Consider the following 9,284-nt stretch of genomic DNA (forward strand, 5'->3'; position numbering starts at 1 on the left):
GGCCCCCTGGTGGCCCTCCGACGCCAACTCCAACTCCATATATTGGCTTTCGGGGAGAGAAAAATCAGAGAGAAGAAATCGTCGCGTTTTACGATACGGAGCCGCCGCCAAAGCCCTAATCTCTCTCGGGAGGGCTGATCTGGAGTCCGTTCGGGGCTCCGGAGAGGGGGATTCATCGTCGTCGTCATCATCAACCATCCTCCATCACCAATTTCATGATGCTCACCGCCGTGCGTGAGTAATTGCATCGTAGGCTTGCTGGACGGTGATGGGTTGGATGATATTTATCATGTAATCGAGTTAGTTTTGTTAGGGTTTGATCCCTAGTATCCATTATGTTCTGAGATTGATGTTGCTATGACTTTGCTATGCTTAATGCTTGTCACTAGGGCCCGAGTGCCATGATTTCAGATCTGAACCTATTATGTTTTCATGAATATATGTGTGTTCTAGATCCTATCTTGCAAGTCTATAGTCACCTACTATGTGTTATGATCCGGCAACCCCGAAGTGACAATAATCGGGACCACTCCCGGTGATGACCATAGTTTGAGGAGTTCATGTATTCACTATGTGCTAATGCTTTGTTCCGGTTCTCTATTAAAAGGAGGCCTTAATATCCCTTAGTTTCCAATAGGACCCCGCTGCCACGGGAGGGTAGGACAAAAGATGCCATGCAAGTTCTTTTCCATAAGCACGTATGACTATATACGGAATACATGCCTACATTACATTGATGAACTGGAGCTAGTTCTGTGTCACCCTATGTTATGACTGTTACATGACGAACCGCATCCGGCATAATTATCCATCACTAATCCGGTGCCTATGAGTTTTCCATATACTGGTTCTCGCTTATTTACTTTTTTGTTGCTACTGTTACAATCACTACTAAATCCCAAAAACATTACTTTTGTTGTCTTTACTTTTGTTACCGTTACCACCACTATCATATAACTTTGCTACTAAAACACTTTGCTGCAGATACTAAGTTTCCAGGTGTGATTGAATTGACAACTTAGCTGCTAATACTTGAGAATATTCTTTGGCTCCCCTTGTGTCGAATCAATAAATTTGGGTTGAATACTCTACCCTCGAAAACTGTTGCGATCCCCTATACTTGTGGGTTATCACTAGGCGAGGTACGAGCAGCAGAAGATGCCAAGAGAACATATCGGTGGCCGCCCAGAAGAGGGCTGGTGATGATGGTGCCGGGAGAAGAGCCAAAAGATGAGGCAGCGGGCCGCCAATACGCGATGAAGGCGTCGGTGCCCGTGTACTCTGACTTGACAGTCCGCCACCCGCCTTCTTTGTATTCTCCGGCCTTCCCATGCCAGCCGCCCAAAGAGGCGACCCCGAGAAGTTCAAGGAGCTAGCGATGCAGATGATGGTGCGGCTGGCGTCACCCAGGAACGGTGTGCCCGACGCCTAGTGGGACCTGTCATCATCTCGCCCGCTACCCTCGTCGTCGCTATCCTCCTCGTCACTCTCGCCCGAAGAGGAGCTTTCGCCATCAGTGGAGCTCTCCGCACAGCACCCTAGCCTGTGTCCTGAGCGCCGGAAGACCTTAACGGAGAGCAAATCACTCTCCGCTAGCTTGAAGCAGAGGACGTGCCCATCCATCAAGCAATGGGCGCGTGCAAAGGTTTTCCAGCCCTGGTGAAGGACCATCACTTGAGGGGTAGGGAACCCTGTGTTCACCCACATGTCGCCACGGCAACACCCCTTCATGTGAAGCCTCAGCCACGGTGGTTGGTCAACCTCCAACACACTTGCGAACGCCCAGGGAAGACGAAGGCTGCGGCACAGCGGCCCACGCAGTTGTAGGATAAATTCGAGCGCCGAGTCCCCGACATGACCACTCAGCGAAGCAGGAGGAGATGGCGACGGAGACGGAGACGACGCAGGCATACCCCTTCCACGCCCACCTCTGCCTCGACCGCCTCGCCGACCGTGGCCCCGTCCAGCGGCCCCACCTCGAGCATGGCCTTCACCCTGGGCATCTGGCTCTTCCTTGACCGCTGCAGCTCTCTGGCGGGAGGAGGACCTGGTCGCCCCCGCAAAAGAACAGCCACGGCCACGCCCCCTCGCCATGACCGTGGGTGAGGATGGAGACAGTAGGGAGGCACAGAGAGATGCTTTTCCTCCTGCCCCAGAGTCCCTTTTTTTATAGTTGGGAAGGCGAGGCGGAAGGACTAGCTCTACGCCCCTGAAGAGCCCGCTCAAATCCGGCTCATTAAAGTGGCAGCAGGCGAGGCCATCGACCGCCCTTGATATTGTCTCCAACGTATCTATAATTTTTGATTGTTCCATGCTATTATATTACCCCTTTTGGATGTTTATGGGCTTTATTTTACACATTTATATCATTTTTGGGACTAACCTACTAACCGGAGGCCCAGCCCATATTGCTGTTTTTTTGCCTATTTTAGTATTTCGAAGAAAAGGAATATCAAACGGAGTCCAAACGGAATGAAACTTTCGGGAGCATGATTTTTGGAACGAACGTGATCCAGAGGACTTGGAGTGCAAGTCAAGAAGCAGCCAAGGCTCCCACGAGATAGGAGCCCCCCCTGTAGGGCGCGCCCCCTGTCTCATGGGCCCCTCGGGCGGCCACCGATGTACTTCTTCCTCCTATATATACCTACGTACCCTGAAAACATCCAGGAGCACCATGAAACACAATTTCCACTGCCATAACCTTCTGTATCTGCGAGATCCCATCTTGGAGCCTTCGCCGGTGTTCTGCCGGAGGGGGAATCAACCACGGAGGGCTTCTACATCAACATCCTTGCCCCTTCGATGAGTTGGGAGTAGTTTACCACAGACCTATGGGTCCATAGTTATTAGCTAGATGGCTTCTTCTCTCTTTTTGGATCTCAATACAATGTTCTCCCCCTCTCTTGTGGAGATCTATTCGATGTAAACTCTTTCTGCGGTGTGTTTGTCGAGATCCGATGAATTGTGGGTTTATGATCAAGTTTATCTATGAATAATATTTGAATCTTCTCTGAATTTTTTTATGTATGATTGAGTTATCTTTGCAAGTCTCTTCGAATTATCAGTTTGGTTTGGCCTACTAGATTGATCTTTCTTGCCATGGGAGAAGTGCTTAGCTTTGGGTTCAATCTTGTGGTGTCCTTACCCAGTGATAGAAAGGGTTGCAAGGCACGTATTGTATTGTTGCCATCAAGGATAACAAGATGGGGTTTATATCATATTGCTTGAGTTTATCCCTCTACATCATGTCATCTTGCTTAATGAGTTACTCTGTTCTTATGAACTTAATACTCTAGATGCAGGTAGGAGTCGGTCGATGTGTGGAGTAATAGTAGTAGATGCAGGCAGGAGTCGGTCTACTTGTTATGGACGTGATGCCTATATACATGATCATGCCTAGATAATCTCATAACTATGCGCTTTTCTATCAATTGCTCGACAGTAATTTGTTCACCCACCGTAATACTTATGCTATCTTGAGAGAAGCCTCTAGTGAACCCTATGGCCCCCGGGTCTATCTCTTATCATATTTGCTTTCAATCTACCTTTATTTGCATCTTTACTTTTTGCATCTATGTTATAAAATACCAAAAATATATTTATCTTATCTTACTATCTTTATTAGATCTCACTTTCGCAAGTGGCCGTGAAGGGATTGACAACCCCTTTATTGTGTTGGTTGCGAGTTCTCAGTTTGTTTGTGTAGGTGCGTGGGACTTTTGAGGAGCCTCCTACTGGATTGATACCTTGGTTCTCAAAAACTGAGGGAAATACTTACACTACTATTGCTGCATCACCCTCTCCTCTTCGAGGAAAACCAACGCAAACTCAAGACGTAGCAAGAAGGATTTCTGGCACCGTTGCCGGGGAGGTCTTCGCTCAAGTCAAGACATACCAAGTACCCATCACAAACCCATCTCCCTCGCATTTACATTATTTGCCATTTTCCTCTCGTTTTCCTCTCCCCCACTTCACCCTTGCCGTTTTATTAGCCCTCTCTCTCCCAATCTCCTCCTCTCTTTTCGCTTGCCTTTTTCTGTTTGCTTGTGTGTTGGATTACTTGTTGCCATGGCGCAAGATAATACCAAGTTGTGTGATTTCTCGAATACCAATAATAATGATTTCCTTAGTACTCTGATTGCTCCTCTTAATGATGTTGAGTCTTGTGAAATCAATACTGCTTTGCCGAATCTTGTTATGAAAGATCAATTCGCCGGCCTTCCTAGTGAAGATGCCGCTACTCATCTAAACAACTTTGTTGATTTGTGTGATATGCAAAAGAAGAAAGATATGTATAACAATATTGTCAAATTGAAGTTATTTCCAATTTCACTTAGGGATCATGCTAAAGTTTGGTTTTCGTCTTTGCCTAAAAATAGTATTGATTCTTGGAACAAGTGCAAAGACGCTTTTATCTCTAAGTATTTTCCTCCCGCTAAGATTATCACTCTTAGGAACGATATCATGAATTTTAAACAACTTGATCATGAGCATGTTGCCCAATCTTGGGAAAGAATGAAATTGATGCTTCGCAATTACCCTACTCATGGTTTGAATTTATGGATGATCATACAAAATTTTTATGCCGGTTTGAACTTTGCTTCTAGAAATCTTTTAGATTCGGCCGCAGGAGGCACGTTTATGGAAATCACGTTAGGAGATGCTACAAAACTTTTTGATAATATTATGGCTAATTATTCTCAATGGCACACCGAAAGATCTTCTAGTAAAAAAGTGCATGCTATAGAAGAAATCAATGTTTTGAGTGGAAAGATGGATGAACTTATGAAATTGTTTGCTACTAAAAATACTCCTCTTGATACCAATGATATGCCTTTGTCTTCTTTTATTGAGAATAATAATGAATCTATGGATGTGAATTTTGTTGGTAGGAATAGTTTTGGAAACAATGCTTATAGAGGAAACTTTAATGCTAGACCGTTCCCTAGTAATCCCTCTAATAATTATGGAAATTCCTACAATAATTCTTATGGTAATTTTAACAAGATGCCCTCTGATTTTGAGAATAGTGTGAAAGAATTTATGATTTCCCAAAAGAATTTTAATGCTTTGCTTGAAGAAAAATTGCTCAAAGTTGATGATTTGGCTAGGAACGTTGATAGACTTTCGCTTGATGTTGATTCTCTTAAACTTAGGTCTTCTCCTCCTAAGCATGATATCAATGAGTCTCTCAAAGTAATGAGAATTTCCATTGATGAGTGTAAGGAAAGAACCGCTAGATTGCGTGCTAAAAAAGATAGCTTTATAAAAGCGTGTTCTTCTAGTTTCCATGAAAATAATGATGAGGATCTTAAAGTTATTGATGCGTCTCCGATTAGATCTATATTTTGCAATATGAATTTTGATGATTATGGGACTGATGATGATCAACTTTGCCTAGAAGGCGTCCCAAGAGTTCGGAGTCTTTAGATCTTGATGCTAAATTTGGTAAAAGTGAGATTAGAGAATCCTCAACTTCCAATAATATTGAACCTACTATCTCGGATTTCAAGGAATTTGATTATGATAATTGCTCTTTAAAAGGTTGTATTTCCTTGTTGCAATCCGTTGTTAATTCTCTTCATGCTTATAGTCAAAACAAAGCTTTTATCAAACATATTGTTGATGCCTTGATGCAATCTTATGATGAAAACTTAATTTGGAAGTTTCTATACCTAGAAAACTTAATGATGAGTGGGAACCTACTATAAAGATTAGAATTAAAGATTATGAGTGTTTCGCTTTGTGTGATTTGGGTGCTAGTGTTTCCACGATTCCGAAAACTTTATGTGATATTCTAGGTTTCCATGATCTTGATGATTGCTCTTTAAATTTGCACCTTGCGGATTCCACCATTAAAAAACCAAGGGGAAGGATCAATGATGTTCTCATTGTTGCAAATAGAAATTTGGTGCCCATAGATTTTATCGTTCTTGATATAGATTGCAATCTTTCTTGCCCTTTTATTCTTGGTAGACCTTTCCTTAAAACGATTGGTGCGATTATTGATATGAACGAAGGGAATATTAGATTCCAATTTCCATTAAAGAAAGTCATGGAGCACTTTCCAAGAAAGAAAGTCAAATTACCTTATGAATCTATCATGCGTGCTACTTATGAATTTAGTGCCAAAGATGGCACCCGTTAGATCTATCTTCGCTTTTATGCCTTGCTAGGGGCGTTAAACGATAGCGCTAGTTGGGAGGCAACCCAATTTTCTTTATTTTTTTTGTTTTTGCTCCTGTTTAGTAATAAATCTTGCATCTACCTTCTTTTTAGATGTGTTTTTATCTTTTAATTAGTGTTTGTGCCAAGTAGAACCTATAGGATAACCTACGATGATAGTTGATTTGATTCTGCTGAAAAACAGAAACTTTGCGCGCACGAATATAATTTTGTTAAATCACAGGAACGTGATTTTGCGTTGATTATCTTTTATGCTGTTCAATAAACAAATTCTCCGGGACTTCCTATTTTGGTAGGAGTGTTAGAGTTCCAGAAGTTTGCGTTAGTTACAGATTGCTACAGACTGTTCTGTTTTTGACAGTTGTTTTTCGTGTGTTGTTTGCTTATTTCAATGCATATATGGTTAGTAAATTAGTTTAGAAACCACAAAGAAGTTGGAATACAGTAGGTTTAACACCAAAATAAATAAATAATGAGTTCATTATAGTACCTTATGTGGTGGTTTTGTTTTCTTTCACTAACGGAGCTTATAAGATTTCCTGTTGAGTTTTGTGTTGTGAAGTTTTCAAGCTTTGGGTAAAGCCTTTATGGACTATGGAATAAAGGGTGACAAGAGCCTAAGCTTGGGGATGCCCAAGGCACCCCAAGATATTCAAGAATAGCCAAAAGCCTAAGCTTGGGGATGCCCCGGGAAGGCATCCCCTCTTTTGTCTTCGTTCATTGGTAACTTTACTTGGAGCTATATTTTTATTCGCCACATGATATGTGTTTTGCTTGGAGCGTCGTGTAATATATTAGTCTTTGCTTTTTAGTTTACCACAATCATCCTTGCTGTACACACCTTTTGGGAGAAGCCTATTTGATTAGAATTTGCTAGAATACTCTATGTGCTTCACTTATATCTTTTGAGCTTGATAGTTTTTGCTCTAGTGCTTCACTTATATCTTTTCGAGCACGGTGGTGTCTTAATTTTGAAGAAATTACTAGTCTCTCATGCTTTACTTATATCTTTTTGAGAGTATTTTAGAACAACATGGTATTTGCTATGGTCATAAAGTTGGTCCTAGAATGATGAGCATCCAAGTTGGGTATAATAAAAACTATCATAAAAAGTGAATTGGATGCTATGATCAATTTGATGCTTGATAATTGTTTTGAGACATGGAGGTAGTGATATTAAAGTCATGCTAGTTGGGTGATTATGGATTTAAAGAATGCTTGTGTTGAAGTTTGTGATTCCCGTAGCATGCACGTATGGTGAACCGCTTTGTGATGAAGTTGGAGCACAATTTTATTTATTTATTGTCTTCCTTATGAGTGGCGATCGGGGACGAGCGATGGTCTTTTCCTACCAATCTATCCCCCTAGGAGCATGCGCGTAGTGCTTTGGTTTTTGATGACTTCTAAATTTTTGCAACAAGTATATGAGTTCTTTTGATTAATGTTGAGTCCATGGATTATACGCACCCTTTCACCCTTCCATCATTGCTAGGCTCTCTTGTATCGTGCAACTTTCGCCGGTACCATACACCCATCATACCCTTCCTCAAAACAGCCACCATACCTACCTATTATGGCATTTCCATAGCCATTCCGAGATATATTTCCATGCAACTTTCCACCGTTCCGTTCATATGACACGCATTACTTTTGTCATATTGCTCTTTGCATGATCATGTAGTGGACATCGTATTTGTGTCTAGGACACCTTCATAATTTTCATGCATGTCACTCTTGATTCATTGCATATCTCGGTACACCGCCGGAGGCATTCATATAGAGTCATATCTTGTTCTAGCTTTGAGTTGTAATTCTTGAGTTGTAAATCCATAAAAGTGTGATGATCTTCATTATTAAAGCATTGTCCTAGTGAGGAAAGGATGATGAAGACTATGATTCCCCCACAAGTCGGGATGAGACTTCGGACTTTACAAAAAGAAAAAAAAGAAAAAAAAAGAAAGGCCAAAAAAAAGAGAAAGGCCAAAGAAAAAAATAAGAGAAAAAAGAAAAAAAAATATAAAATGAGGGAAAAAGAGAGAAGGGACAATGCTACTATCTCTTTTTCCACACTTGTGCTTCAAAGTAGCACCATGATCTTCATGACAGAGAGTCTCATATGTTGTCACTTTCATATACTAGTGGGAATTTTTCATTATAGAACTTGGCTTGTATATTCCAATGATGGGCTTCCTCAAAAATGCCCTAGGTCTTCATGAGCAAGCAAGTTGGATGCACACCCACTTAGCTTCTTTTGTTGAGCTTTCATATATTTATAGCTCTAGTGCATCCTTTGCATGGCAATCCCTACTCAGTCACATTGATATCTATTAATGGGCATCTCCATAGCCCGTTGATGCGCCTAGTTGATGTGAGACTATCTTCTCCCTTTTTTTCTTCTCCACAACCACCATTCTATTCCACATATAGTGCTATGTACATGGCTCACGCTCATGTATTGCGTGAAAGTTGAAAGTTTGAGATTATTAAAGTATGAAACAATTGCTTGGCTTGTCATCGGGGTTGTGCATGATTAAATACTTTGTGTGATGAAGATAGAGCTTAGCCAGACTATATGATTTTGTAGGGATAACTTTCTTTAGCCATGTTATTTTGAGAAGACATGATTACTTTTATTAGTATGCTTGAAGTATTACTATTTCTTATGTCAATATGAACTTTTATTTTGTACCTTCTGGATCTGAACATTCATGCCACAATAAAGAAAAATACATTATGAATTATGCTAGGTAGCATTCCACATCAAAAATTCTCTTTTTTATCATTTACCTACTCGGGGACAAGCAGAAATTAAGCTTGGGGATTTTTGATTGTTCCATGCTATTATATTACCCCTTTTGGATGTTTATGGGCTCTATTTTACACATTTATATCATTTTTGGGACTAACCTACTAACCGGAGGCCCAACCCATATTGCTATTTTTTTTGCCTATTTCAGTATTTCGAAGAAAAGGAATATCAAACGGAGTCCAAACGAATGAAACCTTCGGGAGCGTGATTTTTGGAACGAACGTGATCCAGAGGACTTGGAGTGCAAGTTAAGAAGCAGCCGAGGCTCCCACGAGATAGGAGGCCGCCC

Source organism: Triticum dicoccoides, chromosome 2B, assembly GCF_002162155.2.
Source record: "Triticum dicoccoides isolate Atlit2015 ecotype Zavitan chromosome 2B, WEW_v2.0, whole genome shotgun sequence".
NCBI lineage: Eukaryota > Viridiplantae > Streptophyta > Magnoliopsida > Poales > Poaceae > Triticum > Triticum dicoccoides.